This window comes from Bactrocera neohumeralis, unplaced genomic scaffold, assembly GCF_024586455.1.
Source record: "Bactrocera neohumeralis isolate Rockhampton unplaced genomic scaffold, APGP_CSIRO_Bneo_wtdbg2-racon-allhic-juicebox.fasta_v2 cluster09, whole genome shotgun sequence".
In the NCBI taxonomy this organism is placed as follows: Eukaryota; Metazoa; Arthropoda; class Insecta; order Diptera; family Tephritidae; genus Bactrocera; species Bactrocera neohumeralis.
In genome coordinates, this window is record NW_026089622.1 from 1,985,206 (window position 1) to 2,000,262 (window position 15,057).

Consider the following 15,057-nt stretch of genomic DNA (forward strand, 5'->3'; position numbering starts at 1 on the left):
CAGAGGTGTGTATACGTACGTGTGAGGGGAAAAGTGGTTAGAATCTGCACGCAGCCTATGGCAAACTCACTACTAGTTTTGAGGGTTTGAAAACCTAGTGTTTCACTAGTTTTTTTACCACTTTTGGCTGGCAGGGGTGTCGCTTTGTGTCGAGTTTTTTGAGGTATGCGTACTTTGAGTAGGGGCAAATACATGAAAGAAATTTAATACTGCGTACTTGAAATATGTCCATTTGTATGAATGTACCAGCTAGATTTAGTGTTGGTAATTTACCGATAACATATTTAAGTGGTTTTTGTTCGTATTTATTTTTACAGTTTGTACATATTTTGACTAGTTTTTTTGTGTCTTTTTTCAATGTTGGCTAGTAGAAAGTTTCTGTTACTTTTTAATAGTTTGTTTTGAAAAATTTTGTGCAATATACACCTTATGGTATGTGTCGAATGTATTTTTTATGAGTTTGCGCACATCGTACCATGCTTTCATGCCCGTGTGAAATGCAGTCATTATATTTGGTTTCGTGACCTTTTTTAGTGTTTCCACTAAATAATCTAGTGTGGAAATTTTGATTGTGAATCTTTCATGTTTACTGAAAGGTGTGGTCGTCCCTAGTGAGTCATTGTCGCTATGAATTAGTTCAATTTGCGTTTTGAATGAGTTAAATGGTGATTTTCCGCTTTTGATGTGTCTAATATCTGAGGATTCAGTTGTGTGTATTGATTCGCCTGATGTATTATAAATTTTTCGGGATAGCGTGTCGGCTACAATTTTTCTTATCCAGGTTTGTATTTTAATTTTGCACCGTATTCCTCTATTAGGCATTTCCATCTTTTTAATCTGCTAGCAGGAATGGCAAGAATTTTAAGTGCTAACTTGGACAACCTCGGATATCGTTTGCTATTATTTTTCCACCACTGCATAAAATAAAAATTTTCGAAAAATTCCACATTTTCTTTAGAGTTCGTCTGGCACATTTTCTGTTAAAGAGGTATTCGTACATGTCAACAGATTTGGAAAGAAGAAACTTTCTTCGTAATTTTATGAAGATTTTCCTATAATAAAATCATGAAAGATTTTATTATAGGAAAATCTTCATAAAAATTTTTTTAGATTTTTTTCTTCTGGTATAGATGCATCCGATAACCCATTCACATCTGCTATTTCAGCAGTGCAAAACATTCCAATTTCGTTGAACTGGCTTGCTTGGAGACGCAACGCTGGAGGATAAAAATAATAAGCCACTTTGTGCCATACATTAAATTTTGGAATCCAGGTTCCTTCCATACTTTCCAAAATCTTTAATTTTAACGCAGAAATTGCCTGAATATCATTTTCATCCAACTTGCAAATTTCTCTTATCCGGTTTGTTGCGTGAATTACATAGCACAACGAAGGATTCGAACATCCCTGTAGTTTTTTGAAAATTATTTCAAAATCCTTGCAAATTTTAATTAAGTTTTGAATTACTGATATATTTAAATTAGAAAGTCTCTTCATCTCTGCAGTAGTTGACAGAATTTCATTGATTTTAAACCAATTATCTACAATTGATTTGAACATATAAAAATGTGAACTCCATCGGGTTGTGCAGTGGGTTTGCAACGATATTTGCAGCATGTATTGCATACCCGATTTCTTAAAATATTTTACATATCCCAAATAGCACTTCTGCTCTTCCGATTTTTGCTGAGCTTAGCAATTTGCCTACTAACTCCTCGTTAGGCTTCATTGTGTAATATACACTTGAAATCTATATATGTATATAAAAGAAAGTGACGTTAGTTACTACGCTTATAACTGGAGAACACCTGGACCGATTTCGGTGATTACCACCAATTCGGACAGGTCACCGCCCAAACAAGGAGAATACTTAAGAAAATTCTGGAATATTTTCCGAAAAAAAAAATTATAAAGAAAATTAATTTTCAAATACGATTTTAAAAAGGAAATAAAAACGAACATGATTTTAAATGCTGGCGCATAACTCAAAAACGCCTGGACCAATTTTGCCAATTCTTTTTTTAAAATGTTCGTTGAGGCTCAAGGATGGTTTTTATGGCGAAAAAAATTCGAATAATTGCCGGAAAACCCCTAAAGGAGCCCTTTTCTTTTTCCCATACAACTGAATGAATGCTGTTAGTAACGCTAATGCTCGAGAACAGCTGAACCAATCTTGATGACATTTTCAGAGATTGTTCGCTGTGGATCGAGGAAAGTTTCGAAATAAAAAAACCCTATGCTTTTCGTGAGGAAAAGTCGAAAAGTTGGACAATTCCAAAAAAATAACTTTTTTTCATAAAATTTTTTTTTTCAACTTTTTTCCTTTTGTTTCTCAATTGTCAAATTTGTCGTTTGCTTTCTTTATTCCGGTTATTCAAAAAAAAATTATTGAAATTTATTCCGTGAAAACGTTATGTATGTTTCACACAAAGTGCTCAATTACATATTCAAATTTGTTACGATGCCACGAAGAGGTCGCGTTCGTTTTGGCATCAACATAAGTATGTATATTGACCGCCCATGGCACATGACCGAGTATACCCAGGATGCGATGACATACGAATGAAATTATGGATCGCATCCTGGGTATACTCGACCAATTTCAAACAACCTACACTTATTTTCACATACTTACTTAATAATTTATATTTACTGCTGCTGTCATTTCCAATTCTGTTTTGATTTTCAATGCTACAAAAACAAATGAAGTAATTATTTGCAAAATATTGTAAAAAATGACACAAATTTCATCCACTTACCTTCTGTTTTACGAGCGAGTTATTACTTTAACCTTTAACCACCACCTTATGTTTCAGTAAACATTAAAGAAAAATCACAAAATAACTTTATCTTAGAACAATAGAAGCGCACTATCAGTACAACAAACAATAACAACCCAAATAGTTATTTACTAGTAAACAACCAGCATCTCAATAGTATGAGCAGCGATAAGCATAGCCTATATAAGCAACTGGTACAATAGCCTTGACGTCACTTTATCATTATCGACTGCCGAGTAACAAGTTACCACTTGTAAATTATTTCAAAATCCTTGCAAATTTTAATTAAGTTTTGAATTACTGATATATTTGAATTAGAAAGTCTCTTCATCTCTGCAGTAGTTGACAGAATTTCATTGATTTTAAACCAATTATCTACAATTGATTTGAACATATAAAAATGTGAACTCCATCGGGTTGTGCAGTGGGTTTGCAACGATATTTGCAGCATGTATTGCATACCCGATTTCTTAAAATATTTTACATATCCCAAATAGCACTTCTGCTCTTCCGATTTTTGCTGAGCTTAGCAATTTGCCTACTAACTCCTCGTTAGGCTTCATTGTGTAATATACACTTGAAATCTATATATGTATATAAAAGAAAGTGACGTTAGTTACTACGCTTATAACTGGAGAACACCTGGACCGATTTCGGTGATTACCACCAATTCGGACAGGTCACCGCCCAAACAAGGAGAATACTTAAGAAAATTCTGGAAAATTTTCCGAAAAAAAAAATTATAAAGAAAATTAATTTTCAAATACGATTTTAAAAAGGAAATAAAAACGAACATGATTTTAAATGCTGGCGCATAACTCAAAAACGCCTGGACCAATTTTGCCAATTCTTTTTTTAAAATGTTCGTTGAGGCTCAAAAGGATGGTTTTTATGGCGAAAAAAATTCGAATAATTGCCGGAAAACCCCTAAAGGAGCCCTTTTCTTTTTCCCATACAACTGAATGAATGCTGTTAGTAACGCTAATGCTCGAGAACAGCTGAACCAATCTTGATGACATTTTCAGAGATTGTTCGCTGTGGATCGAGGAAAGTTTCGAAATAAAAAAACCCTATGCTTTTCGTGAGGAAAAGTCGAAAAGTTGGACAATTCCAAAAAAATAACTTTTTTTCATAAAATTTTTTTTTTTCAACTTTTTTCCTTTTGTTTCTCAATTGTCAAATTTGTCGTTTGCTTTCTTTATTCCGGTTATTCAAAAAAAAATTATTGAAATTTATTCCGTGAAAACGTTATGTGTGTTTCACACAAAGTGCTCAATTACATATTCAAATTTGTTACGATGCCACGAAGAGGTCGCGTTCGTTTTGGCATCAACATAAGTATGTATATTGACCGCCCATGGCACATGACCGAGTATACCCAGGATGCGATGACATACGAATGAAATTATGGATCGCGGGCAATCAGCAAGCGATCGTCACGATGTCAGAGGACAACTTTTCAAACAACAGTTGCGATGTTTTGTAAACTTTATCTTAAAGCAACGTATATGTGGTGCTGTTAGATGCTGGATGTACTCTGTTGAGTGGCAAAAGAGAGGTTTGCCGCACGCACATATTCTTCTTTGGATGGTGGATGGTGGTTATACCAAATCAAATTGATGAAATCATTTCTGCGGAAATTCCTGATCCAAAGATAGAGGCAGAATTATACGAAACCAATATGCTTCCTGTACCTTACGAACATCACAATACCACTTCGGTTTGTATGTCTGACAATAAATGTACGAAACACTATCCAGGTGCTTTTCTTTCGGAAACATAAACTAGAAATGATGGATATCCAATGTATCAGCGTCGCTCACCAGATGACAATGGCAGAACATTTAGCATTCAATTTAGAGGCGTAAATATCGAAGTTAACAACACATCGAAGTCGACAACATATGGATCGTACCATATTCGCCACTGTTGTCTAATTCACATTCAAAAGTCATGTCAATGTTGCGTATTGCAGTTTGGTGCAATCGATAAAATATGTGTGTAAATACGTCACCAAAGGAAGCAACATGGCGGTTACTGATCTTGAGCGATACGGTCGATACGTGAACTGCAATAAAGCGCTTTGTATGATAATTACTTTTGCGATTCATGAACGTTTTCCGACTGTTGTGCGTCTCGCAGTTAGTTTGGAGAATGACCAAATAGTCTATTTCAACACGGAGAATACAGTACAGACAAAGAAAACACCCCCAGAAACAAAATTAACATTTACGAGTTTTTTCTCAACTTTCATCAGTGAACCGTTTGCGAGAACTTGCTCTATTCGGAAATATCTTGATAATATACATACAATTACAATTACAATTGCTGGAACATGATAATCACTGGAATGAAGTTCGCACACTTTTCGCGATGATCAGCCATCAAATTAGCGTCAATTATGAAATACGAACAAAAATGACATTGCCGAAGACATTTTACATCGTATTCGCTAAGAATTGGAAATGGGTAAATTCCGGTTGATACTTCCGGTGGTTTGATATCAATTCCATCTTCCCTTTACCAATTACCAAAGATGAACTCATCACGAATATTCGGACATTGGACAAATTATCGTAACTACAATTCCTTAAGTGCACGCGCAATGTTAGCTGCCAAAAATACCGATGTTGTTGACTTAAACTGGAAGACTCAAAGTCAAATTCCGGGAGACTTGCGCTCATACAAATTGATCGATCGTGGAATTTCTAAATTCTTTGAATAGGCTTGGTATGCCACCGCATCATTTGCGTCCCAAAGTTGGATCTGTCGTTATTATGTTCCACAATCTTCAGGCGCCGAAACTGTGTAATGGAACCTGACTGATTGTGAGGCAGCTATCGAATACAAAGGGGCAGAATGCTTGATTCTACGAATTCCTCTGAGTTCTAATGATTTGCCATTTCAGTTCAAACGTATTCAGTTTCCAGTGAAAATTGCATTTGAGACACAAGGATAGTCGCATAGTGTATGGTATACATTTGGAAATGCTATGTTTTTCACTCGGCCAGATATACGTGGCCTGCCCACGATTTAGAAAACCATTTTTTCTATACACCGGAACAGAAACCAAGAAATGTTGTTTATCAAGCTGCGATACATTGAAAAAAAAGTGAAATGATAAATTCAACTTTTTCATTTCTAAACACATAATTTCAAGCAGGACAACGACTGCAGGGTCAGCTAGTAATATATAAATATCAGTATATTTACCTTTACAAAAAATAATTCATACTAAAACACTTACAAATACCGACAATAATGAAACAGTTTCTCACCGCACGATACGAAATTTACACTTTTATTCTTTAAATTATTCAAATTATTTTCGTTCTTTCCTTCAAAAAAGTGAGTAAAATAAAATTATTTGTCTACTATTGGGAGAGTCATAATTTGTTGTCACTCATATGTGTACAAATACTTTGAGGTTTCTTTTTTTCTAGTTACGATTTGGAGAGAACATTTTTCGCGCTATGGAACCTTTTATTTTATTTTTTTGAAATCTTCCTATTTTTTTACGAAAAGCTGTCGAAAAAAAGGGCCAAATCATTAAAATTGGTTTAGATCCTCTTCTAGAGCTCATATTCCCAATAAAATGACTTTCCATTATTTGGTTAGCTTTTCATCCTATACTCGATATACATATTAAGTCACTTGATTGAGTTTGCATCACATATCTCCTTCTTAATTGGCGTAGACACCGCTTACGCGATTATAGCCGAGTTAACACCTGCACGCGAGTCGTTTCTTCTTTCGCTACGTGGCGCGAATTGGATATTCCAAGCGTAGCCAGGTCCTTCTCCACCTGGTCCTTCCAACGGACTCGAGGTCTTCTTCTTCCTCTTCCCGGCAGGTACTGCGTCGAATACTTTCAGAGCTGGAGTGTTTTCGTCCATTCGGACAACATGACCTTGCCAGCGTAGCCGCTGTCTTTTAATTCGCTGAACTATGTCAATGTCGTCATATACGGGTATCACATACAGCTCATCGTTCCATCGGATGCGATATTCGCCGTGGCCAACGCGCAAAGGACCATAAATCTTTCGCAGAATTTTTTTCTCGAAAACTCGTAACGTCGACTCATCAGTTGTTGTCATCGTCCAGGCCTCTGCACCATATAGCAGGACGGGAATTATGAGTGACTTATAGCGTTTGGTTTTTGTTCGTCGAGAGAGAACTTTGCTTCTCAATTATCTTCTCAGTTCGAAGTAGCACCTGTTGGCAATAGTTATCCTGCGTAGGATTTCCAGGCTGACATTGTTGGTGGTGTTAACGCTGGTGCCCAAATATACGAAACTATCTACAACTTCAAAGTTATGACTGTCAACAGTGACGTGGGAGCCAAGTCGCGAGTGCGACGACTGTTTGTTTGATGACAGGAGATATTTCGTTTTACCCTCGTTCACTGCCAGACCCATTTGCTTTGCTTCCTTGTCCAGTCTAGAGAAAGCAGAACTAACGGCGCGGGTGTTGAGGCCGATGATATCAATATCATCGGCATATACCAGCAGCTGTACACTCTTAAAAAAGATTGTACCTGCTCGATTAAGTTCTGCAGCTCGAACTATTTTCTCCAGCAGCAGATTGAGGAAATCGCACGATATGGAATCGCCTTGTCTGAAACCTCGTTTGGTATCGAACGGCTCGGAGAGGTCTTTCCCGATTCTGACGGAGCTTTTGGTGTTGCTCAACGTCAGCTTACACAGCCGTATTAGTTTTGCGGGGATACCAAATTCAGACATCACTACATTAAGTCAGCTCCTTTCGTGATGTCGAAAGCAGCTTTGAAATCGACGAAGAGGTGGCGTGTGTCAATTCTCCTTTCACGGGTCTTTTCCAAGACTTGGCGCATGGTGAATATCTGCTCGGTTGTTGATTTTCCAGGTCTGAAGCCACACTGATAAGGTCCAATCAGTTTGTTGACGGTGGGCTTTAATCTTTCACACAATACGCTCGATCGGGCAATGTAACGTCTGCTCCATCGTCATCGATGAGTAATCGGGTTCGCCAGGCAGTCTGTTTTCTCTCCACTGCGACACGGCTCACAGCGAGCTGAAGTGCGAAGGCGAGTAGAAAATCTTTCGGTTATCAGTTTTTTGCTGCGCAGAGGCGGGTGCGTATCTTGTCTGCAACAAGATAGTGGTCCGAGTCCATGGTAGACCTCGGAGGGTACGCTCGTCTAAAACACTGGAGACGTGTCTTCCGTTTATCATTACATTATAAATCTTGTTGAAGGCTTTTTGACCCGGAGACAGTCAGGCGGCTTGATAAATTTTCTTATGCTAGAATCTAATACTACAGATAACCATATTTCGAGCCCGGCGGTGTCGATCAGCCTCAACCCATTTGGGGATATTTCTTCGTGTAGTCTGAATTTAACGACTGTTGTGCCAAAGATACCGTCCTTGCCCACACTGGCGTTAAAGTCGCCAAGCACGATTTTGATATCGGGCGGGGCCAACTCCACATTTCATAAATTCTTTTCATTACATTTTCTTTTTAACCAAACTTAACAATTCATGCTAAATTAATTAGTTTATTAACTGGTGTATTTCCTTTTGCACCCACTTATAGACCCCTCTAACTGGTTTCAAGGCGGTCAACATTGACAATAAAGTGCAGCCTTTTAATGTAGCTTTTTTTGTCTTGTTTTTCGGAAGATTAAAATTTATGGAATCCTGAGCTTTCAAAGCCCTGATTAGCTATAATTTGGGTAGGCACATCTAACACATACACGATTGCTTTAACGGCTTTGAAAGAACTTGCATTGCTGATTTTGCTTAAATCTCTTTATAAATTATCTTTCCTATATAATATGTCCCCAAAGGTATAGATGGGAATTCGAAATATTGTCGAAGCCAGAAGGGAAATAGGAAACATCTAACAGATATATGGGCGAGTTAGCGACGCGGAAAATAACATAAATAAATATCACACTTAACCTAAACAAACATGAAAATTGCCGAATCCAAAGTGCAGCAGACAAAATGCGAAAATAGATAGATAAGTGTAATAACACTATATTAGTTTTAGTAAGTAAGCAATCATTCTCATAAGTATAAATAGCTGTAAGATTGTAAAAAGTAGTCAGTAAAGAATTTTTGGAATTGAACCTGCCACATCCTGACATTAAAGGATAAAACATAATAAAGGATTGCAATCCTCAGGGCTCAAATTGATGTTTTAACTTCATCTATAACTGAGAATCAACAAATGGTGGCTACACTGGAAAACAGTCTGCTATCTGTAAACTAAACATCAGAAATGAAATGCATATTAACTTAGATATTTTCAAAGCGTTGCCAGACTTCACGGGCAACAGAAACCAGTATAAATCATGGAGAAAACGTGCCTGGACACACATGGAGAACGTCAAGAATTACTCACTGCCTCCACGTACTACACGGCACTTTCGATTGTACATTCCAAAATTCAATGAGAGGCAGCTGATATTTTTAAAAGCCACAAGACCAAATTCAACTTCTATTCAATAATAAACCGTCTCGATTACACTTATGGTCCGCATATGTTTTTATGTTTTGCTCGAATGAATGAAAATAATAAAGCAAAGAAGAAGGACTCTGGCAGATTTCCATTGCGAAGTCATCAAGTCAATTATTCTTGCACTTACTAAAGTGGAGATGGATAAGGCTTTGTTTTTCTCAAGCAAGTGAATGAATTGCCGTGTCTTCAACGCCTCTACAGCGATACGGGCAAAGCAGTTAATATCCTTGTCGACACTGGAGCAACAAATAACTATGTATATAATCTCTAAATGCAATATCGGTGAGTCTATTCTAATTAAACCTACTAAAGTGAAAACTCCTCCTCAATAGCAAAATCAAAAAAAAATAGTATCAGCATTAGATAATCTCCTTTTATTTTTATGAAAGTGATGCATTACAAGAATTTAATATGCTTCTGGGTGAACAGGGACTCAGAACAGTCAAAGCAGAGATTAACCTTTTCGAGTATAAGCTTAGTTATAAATATAGGGCCCAGAAATTAAGGGAAATTTTGCAAAAAAATTAACTATACAGTAAGCAATGAAAAATATAGATCTGAAATTGAAAAAATAATGCAATAAATGAAGGTACTAACTCAATATTACCATTTACTATCACTGTACAAGCCACAATTAGGACGAAATCCGAAGATCCTATCTGGGCAAAACAATATCCTTACCCTATATCTGATAATGATTTTATTAACAAAGAAATAATTAAACTTTTAGAAAGTGAAATAATCCAACCGAGTAAAAGTTCGTACAATTCACCCATTTGGACATTTGCTAAAAAAGGTAACGATGAACAAGGGAAACCTAAACGAAGAATGGTTGTAGCCTTTCAAAAGCTAAACGCTAATGCAAAAATAGGGATTATTCGAGCTTGGCAATACTGCGCAATATTGCGCAAACATCATATTCGATGTAAAAATGTGGCAACTCGTGCAAAAGTCAGACGTTCGAGCGAGTAAAAACTTCACACTTGATGCGCGCCAATAATGGAAGAAGAGAGGCAAGTAAAAGTGGTATTTATTGAATTTAATAAAATATATTAATTATTATATTCACTTGAATATGGGAAAATTATCGTGATTTATATTTTCAGTGAAAAATTAAATTCACGGTTACACAATTACTTGTAAGGTCCCGACTTGACTTGGAGCCCGAGTTTGCTGGCGGGAGAAGGAAAAAGTCCGTCCTATGGGGTAAGGTTCTCGAAAATATGCGTTTTATAAATCCGGAGGTGTCGCAAACAAAAGAATTTATGCAAAGGAAATTTTTAAATTTGTTTGTGACGTATAAGAAGATTAAAAAACGTAACGATGCGACAGATCGAGGTGCCACGGTGTGGGAATATTTCAAAGATTTTGACAACGTTTTTGGAAATAGGCACTCCATTGAGCCTCACATAAGGAACCTCCAGAGCTCACTGCAATATTTAGTTGAAAGTGGAGTGAGTGAGGAGGAAAGGTGCGTGAAAGAAGGCGAGGCAGAAGGTGCCAGCCGAAACGACCAAAACTATTGCTTATGAAACAATGGATTTTTTTTTAAAGAAGAAGGGCGGAAAGAGCAGATTCGGCACGGAGAAACTATGAAGATCGAAAAGGAAAAATTGCTGGTGCCAAAAATAAAAAGTGTTAATTTTGTAATAAACTTTATGTTTATATTAATATAATATATATTATTATTATAAGTATAAGAATGAGTTCCTATTTTCAATGACATAAATATTTATTAATTAATTAATGTTTTATTAAAAAAGAAATAGAAATGGTTTAGTATTCTAGGGTAGGTGATTTTAATTAAATTAACTGATATAACAAGATATCAATCAATTTCATTTATTTGATAAGTACATATGTATATACATTATTGAAGTATTACTTGTATGAAATGAATAGCATTTTCATGTTATTTCGTCTGGTAATTCCTTCATTAGTGTCATTTATATTTTCAGGTAGTTCAATCATATCGTGATCATTTGAATTTTCTAAATTTTCAGGCATACTCGTATGATTGTCTTCAGAATGAACCGGATTGCTTCGCAGTATAAAATTAGGTATAATTTCGCAAGATAATATCACAGTTGATATGTCTTCTATATTTCGCACGTCAATATGATTCAATATTTTGAACTTAGCCCTGAAAGGTGTCCGTTATCTCTAAAAGGAGCAATTAAGTATTTTGAAACAGGATATGCTGAATCGGCTAGAATAATTGCATCTTTCGCAAGTTTCATTTGTCCAGATATGAACCCTTTGTAAAGTGGACTATTTTTCCATACATTGGCATCATGACAGCTACCTGGGTAGCCGATGAACACATCTAAAATACAGAACTTACTATGGCCTAAATAATTGAACATATGTATGTATAACACCTAACTTAAAACAGATATATTAGCCAAGTACATACCTGCATAATAACTGAAAAATTTTCTTTACGGTCATAATAACTAATTGCATCTGTTTGAGGAGTGTTAATTTTGAAATGCGTTCCATCTAAGCATCCTACAACAAAAGGAAATGAATTTACCCGGCTTGTTTGAAAGTTTTCCATTATTTTTTTTTTACTGTGAAACTGACGGTCAACATATTTCGTGTTAAAGTTTGCAGATTGTCTTGATTGTTTTGAGGAAAAGTTTGTGGGCAGTTCCTTGCCCAACATTAAATCTATCGGCAAAGGGCGCGATATGTGACCTTACTATTGCTTAGCTTCCAAAGAGTCATATGCAAGGAATGTTCCAAGGAATATTCCCCGTGTGGTGTTGACCAAAAAGGTTCTAAGCCATTTTTCAAGGCCAAAGACAAATTAATTTATTTATCAGGTACTTCCAAAAAGTAAACAACAATACTTGCTGCAAATGTTTCACGAGTCATTGTCACCTTTGTGACCTTTGTGACCTTTGTCATCTTCGTCATTGTCCTCTTTTTTGAAATTTCAGCGAAGAACCACTTTCTCTTTCTTAAAAATTTTTGTTTTTTATTTTTTCCATACATGAACAGCAAGTTTTTATCACTGCTTTCATAATTATCTATCGCTATATTTATTAAAAAATTCATGGTTAAACTTTCACATTCGGTCACAATTCGCGCAAAACGTTGCAATTATTTTGCTTAAGTATCAGCTGAGCATCTGCAACAGTGTTGCAAAATGGGTATCAGAGCTGCAATATTGTCGCTGTTATGGAGTGCCTTGAATAAGCCCATATATATTTACAACTTTAGATTTGGAATCTGGATTTCAACAGATTATATATTGGCAAATTTGCGTATGTCTATACAGACACAGACACAAGACGATGCTGTGATTTACTCTTCTTCTCCCGAAGAGCATATCGAGCACACACGTATAATTATATAAGTAGCTAACATGAAGATTTCTGATGAGAAGTCATACTTCTTTCAAAGTGTAGAATATTTGGGGCACATAATTAAATACAATAAAATCACTGTCGATCCAGTGAAAATACAAGCTATAAACCCTCTCCTACATCACTGAAGGAGCTCAGATCTTTTCTAGGTCTCGCAAGTTATTATCGAAAATTCATACGAATTTTGTAGCCATTGTTAAACCACTTACCACGTTTCTCAGAGGAGACAACGGATAAAGAATCAAGCGCAAAAATTAAAATCATATACGATGAACCTGCAATAGGAGCAATAAGTCGAATAAAGAAGAACTTCAAGCTCAGGTCGAACTTTTCCAACCAAATTTCAGCAGCCCCCTTGAGATAACCACAGCCGATGGTAATTTTGCTGTATTATCACAAAATAAAAAACCAATATCATTTATTTCACGAACACTTAGCCGAACCGAAGAGAATTACTCTACAAATGAGAAAGAGTTACTCGCATTTGTGGGCCTTACAGAAACTTCGAAATTTCTTATATGGCATAGCAGATTTAAATATATTCACCGATCATCAATTTTTAATTTTCGCCATATCAGAAAAAACCCCAATACAAAATTAAAAAAATGGAAATCTCGATCGGATTCTCCTGCCAAACATACGTGACGCCTGTAAAAAGAAGTACAAAATTGTGAAATTTGCCCTAAAAACAAATATGAATGCCGACCAAATAAACAACCAATAGCTTCAGTACCAATACCAAACAAAGTAGGCGATTACATATACTTACCGTGCGATTCTGTACTGTGATACAGTCTCAAGTATCTAACAGCCCTATTCTGAAAAATTTGAGAGATTTCTTGTGAGGCATATTTTGTGAGGCTATTCTTGCTCAAACCTCATAAGCAAAAAGCTTAAAAAAGTCACCACGTGAGGTAAAAAGCTTTTTGCTGTCAAACCGCTGTTTTAATAAAAATTAACAAACAAAAACACAAATGGATAATAAAGATATGTATGCATCTGTGCTTGAGGGTGAAACAATCCCAATATGGGTACAATCGATTGCGCCGATTGTGCCCTTGATCCCAAATTTCGTGCAAAATCTTTAAGGGAAAATTTATTTATTTATTTATATTTATTTTCATTTATTTATCTTACCCCTTCTTTGTATCTGAAACATCCTGCGCGCTTGAAGGGAAATAAATTTCACTGCCCTTAACATCCATAATTAATTTCGAAATAAAGTGCAGAGCTCTAGACACAGAGGACTGGCTCATAGAGAGCATTTAACTATTACCAACGCATTTTTGGTAAGAGCCATGCTCGTAAAAATACAAACACGCCAGGAAACGCAGATCGAAAGATATACTCGACTTCTGCACATCATGCGGCACCAATTCACCTATAAGTACTTTACATAGCGATTTTGGGAATCGAAATGTATTTATAATTGTTGTGTCTTGCATAGTAAAAGGATCGCTTTTGTCCCGTAAACCCTTCAAAATTTTCCTCCTACCCTCCGATTCCCCCTCCTTAACAATTTCCGCATACACAAAGAACAGTTCCTCCATGCTAGTTATAACACTCAAATATTTTTTTAAAAAATGTCAAATATTGATGTAAAACAAAACAAACACAGATGTTTTGATTATGATGGCTTCTTTCACACGTCACAGATATTTGTGAAAATAGTGAGCATTTGAGCTTTTGAATTTTCGCCAGAGCAACAGCCCTATTCTGAAAAAACCTCTCAACTGAGTTGAGAGGAAAAATTTGAGAGATTTCTTGTGAAGCATATGTTGTGAGGCTATTCTTGCTCAAACCTCATAAGAAAAAAGCTTTAAAATGTCACCACGTTAGGTAAAAAGCTTTTCGCTGTCAAACAGCTGTTTTAATAAAAATAAGCAAACAAAAAACAACCTACTACGTACATTGCTTGTCATCTACATATGCATATCGCTGATAACCAATAAATAAAAAATAAATCCAATATTTGTTTATGCATTCATAAAAATAGATGGAAATAATTGTTGCAAACAGTATAAGCGATAGTAGAAAATCCTAAAATTGAACTCTGGTGCCTAATGAAATATTTTATTTAATTTTTGTTCAATTACCAGATGCAGTATATTTGAAAATGCTTTCTAAAATTTAAATATTTTTGCTTTAATTAGGCAGAGTTTGATATTATATTTCACACGCTGTTCTAATTAACTTATTTCACATCTCATTACATTTTGTTATTGATGAAATTATACCTAACCAAACTAGATATATGTATGTATATGTTGGCTTTACTTTAAACATATTTATTAATAGAAAGATTGGTAAATAGTTTGTATAATATAGAACATTACGTACTGCTTCTACATTAAGGCTGTAAAATCCTTTCCGGTTCATGAAAAGTGAGAGAGGAGTAG

The 15,057-nt window shown here is 35.7% G+C and overlaps 1 long non-coding RNA gene across 1 annotated transcript; it reads left to right on the forward strand.

Annotated features, from left to right (window-relative positions):
• The first annotated feature begins 502 nt into the window (after positions 1 to 502).
• On the forward strand, positions 503 to 10,296 carry LOC126764008 (uncharacterized). The gene is made up of 3 exons (XR_007667767.1): positions 503 to 781; positions 8,948 to 9,566; positions 10,015 to 10,296. It is a non-coding gene; the product is annotated as an uncharacterized LOC126764008 (long non-coding RNA).
• The last annotated feature ends 4,761 nt before the right edge of the window (positions 10,297 to 15,057 follow it).